Here is a 20403-nt window from a genome sequence, read left to right as displayed (position 1 = left end):
GGGGGCCCGGTAATGGCAGAGTTGACAGCGGGGGCCAGAAATACTGCACAGACCGGACCGGGAGACAGAGTCACGGCCTGCCGGTGCTGGTGGTCGTGGAGGCCTGTGCCTGGTTGTGGTACTTGAAGCGGGCCGCCACCCCCAGAGAACTCGGCAGCGACTGGGGGGGTCGCACTGTACGCTGCTAGCGCCTCATTGAGACCCGACCCATCGATCCGCATTAGGCCCTGGCTTGGGGGTAAGAAGACGGCCTGTCCACATCGGGACAGGGCCGCGTGAGTGTGGGGCCCGAAGTTTGGACCGACCCATTCCGCCTGCAGCAGGAAGGATCCCACAGTCACTTGCCGAAGGGGATATCATGCCCCCCTCTATAGGGGTACCATATAGGTGGACACTGAGTGGAGGGAGACCGAGCTGGGTGCGGTATTCTGGACCCCTGGAACAATTCTCTCCTGGTGCTAGGGGGTCATGTGCCCACAAGACATCTCTACAGACGCTGGGGCACAGGATCTGAAATACAGCGTCTGGAGGTATAGTGGCTCGGAGGAGGTACCCTCAGGGGAGCGGCTCTGCAGCAGCTGGTACTGGGAGGATGCCGGGGGCCCACACTTAACCCTGCTCAAGACTGGAACAGGTGTCTGGGCCTACCCTCCTCCCTCCCTGTAGTATACTGGATCCTGTGACGCACCCCACAGGGCCCTTTTGGCTAGATATATAACAGTGCCATAACTGGGACGTGCCTGGGCGGCGGATCTAGTGGGCCTGGTGCCCTGGTGCCTAGACTGTATAAGGCGTCTGAGGGAGCTGCCGATGATCTAGAGATTAGAGGACGCTGGAGTGGTCCTCCCTCGCACTTCATGATGCGCAAGGATAGAACGCCCTGGGCGGTCCAGCCCAACACCATCACACAGTGTACCACACAGAGGCTCCCTTCACAGAGACTCACTCGCCAGTTAATTGCTGCAAGGACCGAATAACTCAGTCAATGTTGCGGGCCAACCCCTGTGCTCTTTCCACGAGGTTGATGGTGGCAGCATTGCTTCAGCGTTCTGGCGGAGCCTGATGAATTCCCATGAGTGGTTCCTGAAATCCTGTTTTAAAAAGCGCTGATTGCAGTGATTGCGGTGTGCCGATTGCAGCCCTGCTGGAATGCGAACTTCAGCTATCGGCTATTTCGTGTATAGCTTCTTCATCATCGTGTGGAGGAGGTCGGTGGTGATTGATAACGGACGGCGTTTGGACTATTTAGTGATAATGCCCATGTCCCTGACCGTGACAGCCTCTTTCGGTTTGGCTCTATAATTTTATTTCTTTTGTCCTGCTTACCCTCTGCTGCACTCATCTGGAGCTTTGAATTCTCATCAACTTTGTTTGTCCACCCCGCCGCCGCAGCCTTCTGGACATCTGGTTGCGGCCGCAGTGGGGGTAGGACTACATGTTCCAGCATTCTCTGTGACTTTGGTTTTTGCCGTCTGGCTTTTACCGAGTGAGCGCCTGTAGCTGATTCACATTGGGAAAGCAATTAAAGGCTCGGGCGAAGGCGAGAATACGTCGCCAGCAAGTTAAAGACGGGGCAGAAGCGGCCAAACGGGCGGGCACGGCAGTGGACAAAGAATGCTCTTCTATTGAAGTTTCAGAGAGCTCTGGCGAGGGAGAAGACGAGTCCCCCGATGTTTTGCCTATCTCTGTCTCAGCCTAATCTTGGAAATCCTGGCAATGAAGTGGTGCAGGAGGGGTTGGAAGCGCCTCTGACGGGTGCGGATAAGTTAGTCGCTACGGCAGCGAAAGTAGTGGGGGCACACCAGCACGAGCCCGGAGCCCTGCTTAATTGTTGGGAGAAGTGGGGGCTGGCCGGAGAGCCCAGCGAAAATGGCGGCCGAGACCGCCCAGAGGGAACTACAAGTCCCAGAGACCATAGCGGCAGGAAGCCGCTCTGACCCGCGCCAGGAGGTGCAATAAAGCACGCCTACCCCCCGCGTTGCGGGATCGCGCGCAGGTCGGCGCCGGGAGAAGCCCGGGACAATCTAAGGCCATCAGAGGCCAGAGGAGGTCGGGGCAGGGCCATTCCCCTTGGCTCAGCTCGAGGAGATGCGGAATAAGCACTAAAGGTACTGTTTCCCTTTACATATCCCCCTTAACAAAGAGGTCCCTCCTATTTTGTCTACAAAGTGGCATCACTGAACTGTTTATATTGGAAAGATGGCTGATGTCTTCACCTGCACAGGGGGTTTCAAGAACGATGCCGCGCATAGTGGCAAGATCAGAGGAACATTGGATCACTATCTAAAGAGGGTAACGCTCCCCATTGTTAGGGACCTAGAGCGATTAGAGCGATCTCCCCCCCTGGATAGTTCGCGCAATATGTACTCTCCTTTACAGTTTGTTGATCCTGCTCCTGAGATATCATTACTGGAGGAACTAAACAACCTGTGTAAAACTACGTATGAACTTGTGCAACTTGTCAATGAGAAAACTAATCCACCCATCTGCGCCATATCAAATATTAGCCCTCAGCCTTGCAATCAACCCCAACTAACCTCTAGTACACAGGATGAGCCCCCTTTAACACGATCAAAAGTAAACTCGCCTTTGGCATTAACCGCCAAGTCTACCCAGCCTACCATCGCCAAAAGGAAGCGAGAAGGGGTCAAACACCTGGGGAGACGGGCCAAGCTACAGAAACCAAATCCTCATCCTGTTTCTACTAATACTTCTAACACTGATGCATTGAATCCACCTATTCACGCTTCTTTTCTGGTTTCAATCGAGAACATAATTAAGACTATATTATCCCCCCTGATGGACAAAATGGTCAGTTTAGGGGATAGGCTTATGGCCGTCGAGGAAGCAATTAAGGCCAATTCATTACCCGTAAAAACTATATCCACATCCACTCAATTACAGCCTTTAGTAGCCACACAAATGCCCGAAAACCCCGTACAAAGCAAGACCACCCATTATCAGTCAGCAACTCGACATGTGAAAAGCTTGGATCCTCCTGTCGAAATTGTACATAGCTCCCGCCCTACAGTAGGGCTAAATAAACAATTGCCTTTAAATAAGGAAACCGTGGTCATTCGTAACAAAATGTCGCCCACATATAAGCATCTACATTTGCCTCCAGAGGCCGCCCCTATTGTGTGTGTGCTTTCGGGAGTACCAGAACTTACAAGGGGGAAACATGAAAGCCATATGGACCTTAGAAACAAGGTCTCATTTTGGCTAACCAAAAACAGAGCTCTACCGCCAAATATTGATGGGACCATACTTAGTGTCAGAAGGGTGGGCTGGCTAGGACCTCTACGCAAGGACTTGGTGGGCGATCTGGTACTTGTTAAATTTAGGTCTAACTATGTGGTTCCTTATCTCCAATCCTGGCAGCCTCAAATAGGTGATGGTCCTATATCTATATGGAGCATATGTGACTTCTATCCTAGTTCATTATATGTCTAGTTGAAACGCAAAAATTCATAGCATGGTCGGTCTTTCTTTTTTGTTTTTTTCCTTAAAGTGCGTCTGTAGAAATATCGCTCTTTCTTTCTTATTTTGAACCACTAGAGAAAATTACTATGTATCATGCAAGTATGTATTATGTTGGTTTTAATAATGTATTGAACGTTTTAAAATGTTTGTTTTTATTTTGTGATGTCTTTTATGGTTAATTGTACCAAATAAAGACTTGTGTGAACCCCTGTGCATCCGTTGGTGTTACCTGGATGCCGAGATACCGAAACGCCTCTTGTTCTCATCTCAACCCGAGATTCGGCAGGTCCGTCAGTGGTCCGCCGCCGTAGCCCGCCAGAGGGAAAATCGGGGGTCTTCCCATAGTTGATTCTCTGTCCCGAGGCCGCGCCAAATCGATCCAAGTGCTGTAGGTGGACCGGCACTGACTCCCCCGGGGACATTAAATAGAAGAGGGCGTCATCCGCGTATAAAGAGATCACATTGCCAGAGGCTCAATCGCCAGGGCGAAAAGAAGCGGCGAGAGGGGACATCCCTGGCGCGTGCCCCGGTCTAAGCGCCATTCTTCCGAACGTGCTGCACCCAGTCGCACTCTAGCCCGGGGGGCCTTGTACAGAATGCGGATCCACTGACAGAAGCCGGGGCCCATCCCCACCATCCGGAGGACCTCTAAAAGGTACCACCAGTCCACGGTGTTGAAGGTTTTAGTGATGTCAATCGACACCAGGACCATTTGGTCCTCACTATCTTGTACCTCGTGGATGATGTGGTTCAGTCGTCTTAAATTCATGGCGGTGTTGCGGCCAGGGATAAACCCACATTGGTCAGGGTGTACCAGATGCGCCATATGCTGCGCCAACTGGGCAGCCAGAAGTTTAGTCAAAACCTTCTCATCGGTATTTATCATGGTGATGGGCCGGTATGCCGGAGGGTCTCCACCATCCCCACCTGGTTTCAGGATCATGCAGATCTCCCCCTGATTCATACTGGGCAGAAGTGCCTCCCGTTCAAATGCCTCCAGGTACACCTGCAAGAGGGGTGTGGCAAGGACATCTGCAAATGCTTGGTAGAATTCGGAGGGGTAACCATCCCCTCCCGGGGACTTAGCCCTCGGCAGGCAGCCATTGCCACTTTCACCACCCGGAGTGTTAAAACCGCAACCAATTCCTCCGCATCTTCTCGTGAGAGTGCCTGTAGGGTAAGACCCTGGAGATAAGGGAGGAAGGAGTTCCCCGTGATCGTGGGATCCGCCGCATATACTGTCTGCAGATGGGAGCTTAGGACCCGAAGGATACCCGCCTCTGAGTGCACCATTCCTGTGGGGCCTCTCAGGGCCACAATCTTCTCTGGGGCGAACTCGCGCCGGAGGATCCAAGCCAACAGTTGGCCCGATTTGTCCCCTTTCCGATGAAGGCGCTGCCGGTACTGGCCCAGTGTGTATTTGTCTAGGCGAGTAATGTATGTCATGAACACTCATGCGAACCGTCGGTTCCGACTCCTGACCCAGGTTGTCCGGATCTGGCAATATTTGCAGATGTAGGAGTGCATCTTCCGCATCCCGCAATTCCCGAAGGAGCTGCTTCCGGACTCCATAGGTGAGGGCCATACACTCACCCCAAACAACCGCCTTCAGGGCATCCCACTTGGTGGAGTAGGCGAGATCCCCATCACCCCAGTTCAAGTGAAGGTAATTTATGAGGGCAGTCTCAACATGGTCCTTCCCCACCTGGTCCTGAAACAGATCTATCGGCATCCTCCAAGTGCGAGGGCATGAGGGTTGGTTCTCCCACTGTTCAACGCACGTTACTGGAGAGTGATCGGACAAAAAAACGGGCCTGATGGGTGACCGTTAATGAGAGGGAAGCGTCCACATTGGCCGCCAGTACCCTGTCCAGTCTACTATGTGTATTATGGATGGGGGAGAAACATGTAAATAATTTTTGAGTCGGGTTGCCCAGGCGCCACACATCACTGAATCCCAGGTTCTGCATCACTTCTTTGAGTCGCGCTGTCATGTGCGGTTTCGTCCCTGCGCGGGCGGGGGCCTATCCAATACAGGGTCCAAAACACAATTAAAGTCCCCAAACCATAGTAGTGGGCCTTCCAGATCTGATACAAGGACCTCCTTTAGGTGCAAAAAAAGTCAGGGTCATCTACGTTAGGTGCGTATGAATTTAAAAAGGAGAGTTCCCCCCCGTCTAGTTTCACCCGCAAGAGCAGGTACCTGCCATTGATATCCGCCTCCACATATTGGACAGCACACGGGACCCCCGGGGCCACCCAAATTAGGACCCCTCTAGCATACGTTGAGAATGAGGAGTGAAACACGTGACCCCTCCACTTTTCTGCCAACTTTTGGGCCCCCTCCTCCTCTAGATGGGTCTCCTGTAGATACGCAATAGAGATCCTGTGTCTCCGGAGGAAGGATAGAACCCTATGCCGCTTGGTAAAAGGGCCTAGGCCCCTCACATTCCAGCTTAAAAACGTATGTGCCATGCGTGGTGATAGTGCCCATCCGGGCGAACAGTCCCACATCTTGTGACCCACCATTCCCGTGCCCGAACTGAAATATACCTGATGCCTGCAACATTCCCCCCCAACTGAACCCCCCTCAACCCCAACCATCCCCCACCCACAAGCAATATTTCTGCAACAAATAAACACGCTAATATGCCCTTCCCCTGCCGGTGCCAGGATGTACACAGCATTCCCAAATACCCAAACAGTGAAATACCTCCCAGAAACACCCCCCAACCAGACTCCCCCCCCCCCACCCCAGGCCGCCCTCCAGGACCTGAAAGCAACCTCCACCTCAGTGTTAGCGAAAAAGGAGATCCTCATTAGCACTTTTCCCCGACCCGGAAACCCGACCCCCGCCCCCCCACCCGCGTCCCGCAGATCCAAATCTCAGCATTAGGCAGTGTCCCCTCCCCCATCATAACCAACCCTCCTACTGTCCAGGCAGTGTCCAGTCTTTTGTCCAGAGTTTTAGAAGAGAATCAGGAGCCAAGCTGCTCCTCACGACAAACCATCCGGCTGCTGCCCCTGCGCTCCAGCTGTCTCAGGGACCGTTGCACTGGTCGGAGATATCTCCTCCACAGACAGCAATAATGTATCAGGTACCAGGATCTTCTCAGGAGATGCAGGGTGCAACTCTGTCGGTACAGCCATATGTAGGGATCCATCTTCTCTTACTGTGACTCGGTTACTCTCCACACTCTCATCCTCCCGGGAACCTGGGCGCCGTCTCCGGCTGCGCCGCCTCCGCGGTCTGATCCCCCACGAGCTCCGAGCCCCAGCTCGCTCACCAGGAGGTAGGTCATCACCCCGGATCTCGAGCAACTCCCACACATCCGCCGGAGCCTCGAAGAAGTGAGCCTTTCACAGGGAGAGAACCTTGAGTTTCGCCGGGTATAGTAGTACACACTGGAGATGCATCTCCCTGAGCTTTTGTTTAACTGCCAGAAAGGACTTGCGCTGTTCCTGGACTAACTGCGTATAGTCCGGGAAGATGGACACCCTCGCATTCTCAAAGATAAGGTCCTTAACTTCCCTCGCCGCTCGTAGAAAGCGATCCTTGTCACGGTAGTTCAAAATTTTTGAAATGAGGGCCCAAGGAGGGGCTCCGGGTTTCGGAGGCGGGACCAAGGCTCTGTGCGCCCTCTCTATTACAAAAACATCCGACAGGCCCTCAGGGCACAACACCGTACAAATCCATTGCTCTAGGAAACGTTCCGGGTGGCCTGCCTCTGCTCGTTCCGGAATACCCAGCACGGGATGTTACTGCAGCGCGCCCTCCCCTCGGCATCCTCCGCTCTCCACTCCAGGGCCTTCGTTGCTGCCGAGAGTTGAGAGACCATTTTCTTGAGAGACACTACCTCTCCCTGCAGTTGAGTAATGTTCCCTTCCGCAGTCGTGACCTTGTCGGCTACCTTGCGTAGGTCAGTCTGCAACAGGTTCACGTCGATGGACACAGTCTCAATCTGACGTTCCAAAGCCGAGTGGGAGCCCTGTATCACCTTCAGTAACTCCGCCCGTGACGGCTCCTCAGGCGCTGGACCCCCCTTCTCCTGGTCGGTCACTTTCTGGAACTCCTTGCCATTATCTCTTATGGGGAGACTGGCCGTTGCAAAGATGGTGATGCTCCCCAACGCTTTATGCCCTCCAGAATTCCCTGAGTCCACTCCCCTCGCGGGTCTTTCGTACACTTAACACGCTGCTCAGGTCATTGCTATGGGCGGGACGGCGCAGCCGAGTCGCCCTCCACACCGTGGTCCGAACATGGAAGGAGGGGGGGCTGGAGGCGCCTAGATTTGACCTATACTACTATGCGGCACAGTTGTTGCCGGCGGCACAGTGGTTTGCAAATGGCGACAGCTGGGAGTTGAGTCTGTTGGCCGGCAGGGCTAACGAGCAGCTATTGCAGGTGGCGCTGATGTGAGGACGGGGAGCTGCTGCGGACCTACCATACGTGGTACGCCACGCGGCTGCGGTCTGGCAGCGGTTTGTGGAGAAAATACTGCGGCGGGCCCCCTTTCATAGGGAGTTGCCGGTGTGGATCCTAGCCCCGGTAGTGGATATGGTGGAACACATGTCCTTTAGGGCTTGGAGAATGGGAGGCTGTGAGACTCTGGCGGACCTTTACCCCAATGAGTCCTTCGTGTCCTTTGAGCAGACCATGGAAACCTTTGGCCTGGGGGAAGGACAATATTTGCACTACCGGGGCCTTCAGGAGGTAGGGAGAGAGACGTGGCCCCAATTTCCAGAGGCACCCCTGCTGTCCCACACCCTGCATCTCCTCCTCTCTTGCGGGAGAGGGCGTAGGTTGATCTCTCTGCTATATTCGGCCATGAGACAGGACTCGACCCCGCCAGTTCCCCCTTCCTGGGACGCCTTGGAGATGAACCTGGGAATCGCCCTGACCCTGGGACAGCGCAAGCGCATAGGGAGTCTTACCCGCAAAGTGTCCTGCAATGCGAGATTCAAATTGACACACTTCAACTTCATGCACCGCACCTACTTGACCCCGCTGTCCTTAAGGCATATTTCGGGAGATAGGCAGGACAACTGCCCCAGATGTGGGATGGAGGGGGCGGGATTTCTACACCTGGCCTGGGACTGCCCCTTGTTTGGTAGATTCTGGAGGGGGGTGGTAGTTCGTGTCCGGGCCGTAACTAGCCTTCGGATTGATCTGAGCCCGCTTCACTGCCTATTAGCCCTGGTCCCTAAACCCAAAAAGAGGAACCTTTCCTATAAACTTTTGCAATTAATGTTGGTGCTGGCGAGGCGTAGAGTGGCGATCACCTGGATGGGGCGAAGAGCTCCGGAGTTGTCAGCGTGGCGTAGAGATGTAAGGTAATGGTCACTGGCTGAGGAGATGCATATGCAGAGGTCCCGCAGGGATGTGAAGTTACAGGATGATCTCCTTGCATGGAGAGTTGTGTGCGCCTCGGAGATGTCTCACAGCGATTTGGATGGCACGAGTGCTGAACTTTTTTCATCAGGGGACTCGGGATCTGAGAGGGAGGGGGGAGGGGCTGGGGAGGTTGGACCCACGCCAATGTAGGTGCATTGCCTGTTCCTCGATAACCACAGCAATACCATGAAGTATTATCATGATGCTTACAAATACAGCGTGAACTGTACCCACTGTACCATATAGTGCCATAATGATGTTACCGTATTGTATATACCTGCTTGATGGATGATGCCAAGTTTAGGGGGGGATTGTTTTCTTCCATGTTGCAAAATCAAAAAATAAAGATTAAAAAAAAATGGGATTGAAATAAAAAATCTGCTTTAACCTGGCAAGTGTTTTAGAGTGGTTTCCCTGTAAGTAAACATCCTCTGTAAAGCTCAAATATAGCCATATAGATTGTGTAAAGGAAGACAATCAAGTTAATGACATAATACTCAGCCATAAGGTAGATGAATTATGCAGATGTTCAGGTGGGCTAATTGTTCCTGATTTGTCCAAACTCATAAAAGCTCCTAAGATTCACTGTGTAAGCTACCACTCAGTCTCAACCAAGGCACAATTGAAAAAACAAGACCTGGAAGGCCATCAACTTAAGTTCACTGCTAATTCCTCATCTAGGTTAAAACTAGACCGAGATTTGATCAGCAGATCAATAATATATTTTGCCTCCAGTTTTCTCAACAATCTTTTAAGATCACCTTCACGTTTGCTCAACAAGACCCAAACAAACAACAGCAGCAGATTCTGGTGTGTTTTTCTGTGAAGCGTCTAGTTACAGGATACGTCATGCAGTCATCATTAGCTGGAGCATTTGAGACCTCTTGTATATACTTTAGTATATACTTACTATATACTTATATGTCTATGTACTTTGTGGCTCTAAAGCTCAGCTCTAGGACTTGTCTGATTCCACTTAGGGACGTTTTTTTCTGTTCAACTTCCACTAACTAACTGTCTTGATAGAAAACCAGCAGAGGTCAGTAAAATACCAGAATCACTTTAGCATTCTCTAGATTCCAGTCCATAGAAATTGTCTTCCATGAGCACCCATAGACAATAATATATCGTTCAAATCTTGTATTTTCAGTGATAAAACCACCGAAGGCCCTGATTTTATATAAAAAACAGAGCTTTGGACAATACCATTTCCCGCTTAAAGGCAATATTTCTCTCCATGTGTTCTCATACCTGGTGTGTCACACAGTTTGGTGCTTACTTTCCCTCCATGTTAAAGAACAGTAGATGTTTCAGCACCCAGGCTAATGTGCTGCATAGCTAAATACATATGAGGTCCCAAAGACTGGACCGAATGCATTGCAAATGCTTCTTTTTATAGCCCTTGCACGTTCCAAAATTCCCCTTCGAAATGGAAAGCTGGTGCTCCCCCCCTATATATGAGGTTAAAAGGACATTTACACACATATGCACAGATGTCAGAGAGGCATTTAATTTGTTTCTTAATATTTCTCTTCACAACATGTAGTACTAGGTTGATTTTACAATTCTCTCTGTTTCTGCAGGCCTCACAGGTGTAAAATGTAAAAATACTTGTTAGAGCTGACATTCATAGTGTGGTCTTCCTTTAAAGGTTTTGCCTTCACCCATCCTGTTTTGTAATTCTTTTTTGTTGGCATAAGGACTCTATGCCTGCTAAAAAGTGCTAAATTACTTTTGCTCTCAGCCTAAAACATGGTAAAAGTGGCCTACCACTGATTGGCATATTTAATTTACTTACAAGTCCCTAGTATATGATACTGCAGGGTACCCAGGGCTAGTAAAATAAATACTACTATTGGGCCTACAGAACTCATTGTGCCATCCACTGAAGTAGCACTTTAAAACTTGTCCCAGGCCTGGATCACTGACAGAATATTGGAAACATACCATAATATTGTGTCAAAAATATTGAGAACCAAAATATCAAGAAGGTAAGTGCAAATAAGTATGTTTGGATTTACTATTCTTAACTCCACATCTACATACCTTGAATATATATATATATATCATGCTACATATATGTGGAGTTATATATAACAACACTTTGCTCATCTATAGAATCTTACCTTCACAATATTTTGGTCCTCAAATTTTTGACAAAATATTATGTCCCACGATATTTCTGTTTCCAATATTCTGCCTAAACACCCTCGGGCTTTCCATTGCATCCTATAGTGAAGTTTAAACTGCCATTTTGACATTGAAAAATAAACCTTTTGCCAGGCCTAAGGCTTCCTTTTTAATGCATATAAGTCACTCCGAAGGTAGGCCCTTAAGGCAGGGTGCATTGGATTTAAAAAGCAGGACATGTGAGTTTAAGTTTTACATATCCTGGTGGGGAAAACTCCTAAATTAATTTTTCACTATTGAAAGGCCTGTCTCTTAAATTGGAGAACATTGGGTTATATTATTACATGTAATAAGAGCTAACTTTCAAATGGGAACAGGCAGAAATGTCATGTGTAGACTCAATGAAATGTAATTTAAAATACTCTTTAATGGTAAAATCGGATGTTAAGTCACAATTCTGAAAATACGACTTTTAGAAAGTAGCAATTTCTCTGTCCGAACCATTTGTGATTTTGCTAGTGTCCTAGGTCACATGACTGCGAATGACTCTGGTACTGGTTTTTGTGTATTCCCCCCAGACAGTGTGACAATAGGGGACTAAGTGTGGGCAGGATGGGTCATCCTGCCAGGATTGCTGTGAGCGAAGCTGTTCCCTGCCCCACTAGCACTTCAAAGGAACCTGACACTAGTCTTTTGTTACTCCAGATGTTTTAGAGCCTTGATAGGGGAAGGGGAGACCTTTCCAGGACCAGAAGCGGGGGTAGTATATGCAAACTCCCCACTTCAAAGGCTGGCACCAGGCATACATACTGGACCCTCGTAGCACCCCAGAGGACTGCCCTGCTGCTTCCAGAAGCCTACCTTGGTGCTTGAAGGCCTGCCTTGCTGCTTGAAGGAGATCTGGACCATCTCTGTGAAACCAGGACCACCAGAAGTGATTCCAAAGGCTATTTGGTTGGCCTCCTGTGTGAACTACAGGGACATAACAAGTTAGGGAAGCCTTAAACCCTGCAGCTGTCTTCTACTAGAGTGAGTCCTAACCTCCAAGTGGTGCAGCGCCACTTGGAGGCCTTGGAAGTGTCTTCAGAGGTGCTGCTTCTGCCTAACCCTATAACGTGGGACTTAGAAACATTTTCACAAAAAAAGTGCCCTGTGAACTGATAGAAGACTGGGACCTATCTGACACTCGATCCACCAAAGGTGCATTGCCGGTCGGCTTGACTTTGTGGTATCCCATGCTACGTTCTTATGTTCGAATACAAAATAATATAAATATGATTGTCCCACTATGAACCATATAACAGTCACGCGTATCTATGACTGGAGAATAAAAACATATTAGTATGATAGCCTAATGATAGGTTATAGAATGTCGTTCTGTCCTATTGATGTAGTTAGGACTACTTGGTATTACATCTTTTCGTCTATTTCTTCGAGTGTTGATACTTCATGGAATAACACAGAACACGAAAAACAGATTAAACCGTAAGTCTGCCTCTCATTCCTATGGAACATGGTTCAGGGAAACCCAAGGTCAAACTTGCTCTTCTCGTAGGATGCATACATTATAGTAGGGTCTGTTTCTGTACTCCATGGGTCCAAGATAGACCAGAAGAGCACCTCACTGACCTACTCTTGGAATAGCTTTTTAGCTTAGCTACTGGCAAATGTGTAAGAACCTTAAATGGGTGTACCAGTAGACTTACGGATAGCTTGTGTATTTCCTTTCTTGGTGTTAACCAGAATATGTGAAATGTATATATACTTTGTGTAATGTGTATTTCGTTAGTCTCCTCTGCGCACCTCCATGGGTTGTGTAGACAGAACGTCCCCTGTCAGGGCTTGTATTTTGATTCAATAAACGATTCAACCTTCTATATTGCCGACTGCTTGGTTATTCCTTAATTGACAATATATTAATATATATCTTTGGACTATTGGTAAGTATAGTCTGACCTTCAGAAATTTGAATCCTTCAGTTGGCGACTCCGCCGGGACTCCGCGTTAGGGTCGTCCCCTCCTGTAATCAGGAGCAGAAGGGACAGGGAGGAGTTCCGGCCGAGTGGGTGGACAAGAAGTTTTTATTTAAAGACCCCATTAGCAGAAAGTCCGCCCTCTAACCCAGTATCCCTCCCGGTGGCTGAAGACCCTACGCCGGAGTCCTACGGGCTTAACCCGAGAGAAATACAGACTGTGTCTGTCTGTCTAGGAATCAGCAGTGGAGACGTCGGGATCAACCTGAGTGCACCAGGTGAGTGAATCTTCTGAATGGAATCAGACACTTGAAGGAAAAGTCTATTTTGGAAACGGTGGCTGGGGAAGCCGGACCACGAGGGAATCAGGAAAAAGGGTCTGACGTGGCGGTGCAGGGGCTGCACGTGCGGACGTCTTTAGGAGTTGTATTTATGTTGTGAAATTGCGCTTGGTGCCTTGCAAAGCACGGGGTGTTTGCTCAGCCAAACTCACTTAGGGAAGACCCTCGGAGCGGCTTGGGCCCCGAAACACCAGCCCAACCAGAATGCGACCCAGGGATAACTAAAAAGTGAGTTTGTGGTCTTCCTACCAAGAGGTCTTATTGTGATTCTTGGAATTCTTTGGAAATTGATTCCCCGAACAGGAGTCGACGGGCTCTGTTCGTAAAGTGAAGACATGTCATTGGAATTGGAATTGGTATAAGAGCTAATTTCTGAAACCCTGCGGCCTATTGTGGCATCTTGCATGAAAACGATCGTTAAGAGTATAAGAGAGTGAATGGTGAAGGGGGCGTGCCCGTATGACAGAAGCAAGTTGATAAAATTGTGACATTTGTAACGTTATTGATAACATGCCTTGTTTTAGTAAATTATGTTTTGGGTGCGGCCGTGGGAGAGGTACTCAGCTGGAAGAAAGACAGCCTGCCCCTCACGAAGGAAGCCCCAGTTTCGATATGTATGTTAAACATGGTGTTACTTCAATTTTATTTAACACATTATGGAACAAATATGCTAGGGATAATACTGAATTGCAATGGCCCCTTACAGGGTCATTTGATGAAAATAAAATAACGTATTTGCAAAATAAAATGTTTATGAAGAAAAGCCGCCAGTCTATGTTTGACTCCTTGAACCTATGGTTAAAGGAGGCTAAACGACGGCGAATAAGGGAAGAGAAATTAGGAAGAATTAAAGCTGGACAAACTATAACTCAAAAGGCAGTAGCTTATGATAGGGGGAGATTAGAGGAAAATATTGCTCAAATGGATAGGCAGTATCGTTTAGAAACTGACAAAAGCTATGTAACTCGACCTGTTACGGGAGATGAGTTAGATGGGTTATTAGAAGCCCGTCCGCCTCCTCCTTATGCCCCACAGAGACTATATCCAGCAGTGCCGTTGGCTCAACAAGCTCACGTGCCTGCACCCGTGCCTGCACCTCCGCCAGCGCCCCCGTTACCCCCAGCACCTCCCATACGGAATCCTTTAGGAGCAACGGCTACGGCCCCACTAGACTGGTCTGTACGGGATGCGCTGCTTCCTCCTCCTTCGCTCCGACCCTCTACTTCTCCCCTGGTTACATTACAACCTGATTCGGTTGTACCGTCCATGTTAAGTCCAATATTTCTCTCTCCTCCGGCGCGAAGTGTTATAGATCCTCGAGCTTTGGCTACCCTAGATACAACTCCTAAACGCTTGAGATCGGATCTGAGTGATCCACGGGTTTATACCAGGTCTGCGATGGGAATGGAAGAACGACAAACTATAGTAAATCAAGCGTCCCAATGGATGCGGAATCTGCCTCGCATTCCACAGTATAAAATAGCGCCAGAAGGTGAACGGGCTATGTTAGCTAATATTTGTAATAGTCCGATTTTGCCGATTTTGAAAAAGACACCAGTTGATGGCGCTCCAGATTATAAAAATACTTATCGTTTTGTAATTGACATACGTGCAGTTAATAAAATAGTGGTCCCACAGTATCCCGTGTTACCAGAAATAACAGCTATATTAACATTGATTCCTCCCACGGCCAAATATTTTTCAGTGATTGATCTGAAGAATGCCTTCTTCAGCATCCCGATTCATCCAGATAGTAGGCATATCTTCGGATTCTCATTGGCTGGCCGAAGTTTCAGATTTACACGCGCTCCTCAAGGCTATACTGAAAGTCCCAGTATCTATAGTCAAGCTTTAAAAGCAGTCCTAGATGAATTAATTCTGCCTGCTGGAAATTCTATCATTCAGTATGTGGATGATATATTGGTGGCCTCCGATACTAAGGAGGGGTGCAAGGAGGCCACGGTAAAATTGTTAAAACATTTGGCCAAGAGTGGAAATAAAGTGTCCCTTTCCAAATTTCAATATTGTCGACAGGAAGTGACCTATCTAGGTCATTTTCTGTCGAAAGCGGGGAGACGATTGACTCCAGAGCGAATATCTGTAATAACTAACATGTCTGTTCCTCGTACGCAATGTGATGTTCGTGCTTTTCTTGGTATAACCTCTTACTGTTGTCAGTGGATTCCTAACTATTCCCTTCTCTCTAAACCCTTGTTGCAATTGACAACCAAAGATGTGCATGAACCCTTACCCTGGACGGATGAATGTCAAGAAGCCTTTGTATCTTTAAAGTCTGCTTTGTGTTCTGCACCTGTGTTGGGAACCCCAGATTACCGAAAACCTTTTTCACTTTATGTACATGAGGTGGACGATTGTTAATTATCAGTGTTGACACAAACATTTGGGGAGAAGCAGAGGCCTTGTGCATATTTCTCTTCAATTTTAGACACTGTAGCACGAGCTCTCCCAAGCTGTCTGAGGGCCACTGCTGCAGTAGCACTGGCCATCCGACAGTCAGAAGGAATAGTCCTTAACACTAATCTGACAGTCATGGTGCCGCATGCTGTAGACATTCTTTTAAATAGGACTAAAACACAACACCTCACAAGTGCTAGATTGACAGGATACGAATTGACATTATTTGCCCCCCACATTACGATTAAGAAATGCACTACTTTGAATCCTGCTACGTTATTACCTCTCCCTGACAAAGATGAAAAAGTTGATGTCCATGATTGTATGTTCAGAACAGAGGAAGAAACAAAAGGACAAATAGATTTAACTGACACCCCTTTACTGGAGCCAGAGGGAGAATTATATGTTGATGGCCCTTGCTTTAATAATAATAATAATAATAATAATAAAATCATTTATAAAGCGCCTGGCTGCACAAACAGTGTATCCCCGCGCTGACTGCAGACTAAACTAACAGAGGGAGAGGATTGTTAGTTTAGTCTGCAGTCAGCGCAGTCAGATGGCACTACGACAGCTGCATATGCAATCACGACTTTAAAGACCGTAGTAGAAACCCCAAGGATTCCACATCATTCAGCTCAGGCAGCTGAACTAATAGCCTTGTTAAGAGCCTGTGAAATTTGTGAAGGTCGCGATGTAAATATTTTCACAGACAGTCAGTACGCCTTCGGCGCCGCCCATAGTTTCGGGAGGCTTTGGAGGGAGCGGGGCTTCTTTACCACTCATGGACAGAAAATACAGCATGATCCTTTGATTGATCGATTGTTATTTGCCTTAACATTACCGAAAAAGTTAGCCATCATCAAGTGTAGCGCACATAAGAAAATTGTAGACTCGATAGGAAAAGGGAATGCTTTTGCTGATTCAGTAGCAAAGGAAACTGCTCAAAGTAAAGGAAGTCCTACATTTTCTAGTGCATCTGCCCGATGGCCTATTGAAACATCTTTATTTGATAATACCCTTGAAAGTGTAAAACAGTTACAGAAAGAAGCAACTCCAGAAGAGATACAGAAATGGGAACAGGATATTGGGAAACTAGATGAGAATGGGTGCTGGATAGATCGATCTGAAAAACAGCGATGGTTGCTTCCAAACGCAATGGTGCATGCAGTAGTTATGATGGCACATGGCCCAGCCCATATCAGTGCAAAAGGAATCAGCACAGTACTAGATCCAGTGTGGTATAACACTAATATTGCAAAGACAGCAGTCCACGTTGTGAAATACTGTCCGGTGTGTTCACGACATAATCCAGGAGGTAGAGAATCTGTTTTGAGTGGCAACTTTGCTCCGCCATCCTTACCATTTGAAGTTTTACAGATAGATTTCATACAAATGGAACGTGTAAATACCTTAAAATATGTCTTAGTGGTGGTGTGTGCTTTCAGTAATGGGTTGAGGCCTACTCCACTAAGGATGCAACTGCCATCACCACTGCAAAAGTACTGATGAAAGAATTCTTTCCTCAGTACTGTTTGCCTCAAGTTATTTGGTCCGACAATGGACCTCATTTTAACTCTACTCTTGTACGATGTGTCTGTGATGGCCTACAGATTAAGCCGAAGTTTCATGCCGCGAGGCACCCGCAATCTGCAGGACTGGTTGAGAAATATAACAGCATATTGAAACTTAAAATGGCCAAAGTCTGTGCAGACACTAGACTAAAGTGGCCTGATGCACTCCCAATAGCTTTGCTATCACTTAGAACAACTCCCCATTCAAGGACGAGCCTGTCTCCTTATGAGATTACATTCGGCCGTCCAGCTAACGTGTGGGAAGTCCCTAGACCTAGATCCTTTAGAGATATTGATTACCCCTTGATGACAGATTATCTGTATGAGTTGACTAAAGATCTGCGTTCTATTCATCAACAGGTATCATTCACATTGCAGCCACTACCGGAGGGTCCCAGACATCGATTGGAACCTGGCCAGTGGATACTGGTGAAGAACCATCAGCGGACATCAAGCCTGGAGCCTAGGTGGACTGGCCCCTACCAAGTGTTACTGGTAACGAGGACGGCAGTGAAAGTGCATGACCGCAAGCATTGGATACATGCCAGTCATGTGAAGAGCCTCCCGTTGCCACTGCCTTCTGATCGACAGAACAACGACGGAGTGCCGAGTCAGGAAGGAGAATTGACTCGGAGTTTCGTGCCTTTTTCGGATGCTCAGGAGAAAGAGCAGTCAAGCGCTGTGTTGCCTGAAGGGGAAGGTGAAATAGCTGATTCAAGAGCAACTACTAATCCCGAGGCAGCACCAGAGGAGGCCAGGCCTGTCACCCATGCTACTAATTTGTTCTTTGACCAGGAGCAACCTGGCCATTGTCGTTACGATCTGCGGCCCTGAAAACAGCACTGTACCCCATTCGCTAAGGAAGGTAAATAAAATGAGACATTGTTGTCTAAAGAATCAAGCAGAGTGATTGGGGTGCTGAGCGAGACACTGGACTGAACTCGTAGAGAGCTAGGAACTTTGTGTAAAAAGCTCTGTTCAGAGAGAAGAACTGAGAAAAGGGCCGTGATTGTACTTTTGAACTTTGAAAGTTTGCTTTTCCTTGGATAAATGGATAAGAGCCTGCCTGTGAGGCTCTAGGGGAAGAAAAACGGACACAGGGAGAAGATCCCTATAGGGTAAGAAGAAACCCTCTGGTGGTCGGCGTGCTTTGTGGATACAAAGTTTAGTTATGGACTTTTAGCAAGGGACCGAGATAGATTTGGACTTTTGGAGAGTATGTTTCCCTTTGGTCGAATAATGATGGAGGATGAAAGACCACTTGCCCCTCGGCGTCAGATTCGTGATATGCAATTGTTTTCTGGATGGTCCACCAGAGTGAAGGTGGCATTCGTTGTTCTAATTGCTTTCATTACTGTAATTATGATGTGTGTATTCATATATCTCGAACTTCAATATCCAGTTTGTAAATTATTGACGACTACTCCTGCTCCCGAAGAACCTCAATTTTATTCTCTACCCCCGCATAAGGCATGACATAGGGAAACCTTTTCGAAAAATGTGTTTATAGAAATGTTACATCAGACTCACAGTACTACAAATAAGACGAATTGCTGGGTTTGTGGGTTATTGCCATCAGTTATGCATCAACATGAATTATTTATATCTTTACCTCTATCATATTTAGCTAGTTGTGAGGCATGGTGGCAACTGTTATCCTTGATGTATTCCCATTATGTTGTAAATCCCAAAATATATTCTGAAAGAGACTATGAAGCTATTTTGAAATATATAGAGCGACACCAAGGATTTGATGCAGAAGGAGATAAAGGTCAGGGTTCTTTTGATCCAAATGCTTGCATGAATGTATATACGGACTCCAAAAATGATACCTTGTTACAAGAAGAAATGCAAGACTTCGACCTTTTTAATTCCACTCTGTATTTTCAACATTTCAAGGAACGTAATGTAACGAATGATAGAGCATTGCCAGTCCCAATTATAAATTCCACTTCTATGTTTTGTATTAGGGGGCGAGGTCACATAAGGTAGGGATTAGTACCTGTAATTACACCTATACGTTGCAAACTGATAGTACTCCTCCGATGATTACTCCCCCTAATGTGTATTTTGTTTGTGGGGAAAATGCTTATACTTGGCTTCCCCGGGGATGGGATGGACGGTGTTATCTGTCTTTTCTTTACCCTCCTGTATATGTAGCTCCTTCTAATTACCATAAGACTCATCAGCTGATAAAAAGAGATTTAGAAACTAATAGGACTATAAGAAGCTATGACACTGGTAAGACTGACCAGACGGATACCTCACTACAACAGTTTGAGGATATTTCAAAGGGACTGGTTCCATTTTGGGGACCAATTTTTAACAGTCGTAACATAAGACGACTGTCTAGAATTGTGAAAAATGTGGTCCAAACAACGACTGAAATATTAGCTAATATTACTGTAGAGCTTCAGGCTATGAGACTTGTTTCCCTTCAAAATCGGATGGTGTTAGACGTCATCCTGGCAGATCGGGACGGAGCTTGTCGCGTGATCGGGAGCTCCTGTTGTGTTGATATACCTGATTCAGCCCCTACTATACATCTTGCCATTAAAAAATTGCACCTGATAGCTAATGAATTACATGAAGAAAATGGTACATGGACTCTCAGTGGGTGGTTCTGGAATCTTTTAGCTACATGGGGATGGAAGGTATTTATGATTATCGTGGGAATATTTGGAATCATTTTCACTTGTTGCATATGCCTTCATTGTGGTCCAGCGTGTTGTACTTTCTGTGCAACTAAATTAACGTCTTCTTTGACTCAGGCCCAACAAAAGAAAATGGAAAAACAAATGATTCAGAAAGAAGTAGCGGATCTCATGCAGATAGATGAAGGGGTATTTGTAGAGTAAAAGTAACATTGTTATATTGGCCATAGTGGGCCAAGAGGGCTGTATGTTGGAATATAAAATAATATAAATATGATTGTCCTACTATGAACCATGTAACCGTCACGCGTATCTATGACTGGAGAATAAAAACATATTTGTATGATAGCCTAATGATAGGTTATAGAATGTCGTTCTGTCCTATTGATGTAGTTAGGACTACTTGGTATTATATCCCTTCGTCTATCTCTTCGAGTG

Source organism: Lissotriton vulgaris, chromosome 6, assembly GCF_964263255.1.
Source record: "Lissotriton vulgaris chromosome 6, aLisVul1.2, whole genome shotgun sequence".
NCBI classification, from domain to species: domain Eukaryota; kingdom Metazoa; phylum Chordata; class Amphibia; order Caudata; family Salamandridae; genus Lissotriton; species Lissotriton vulgaris.
The sequence above is the reverse complement of the archived record's forward strand: the minus strand, read 5'-3'. Positions refer to the sequence as shown.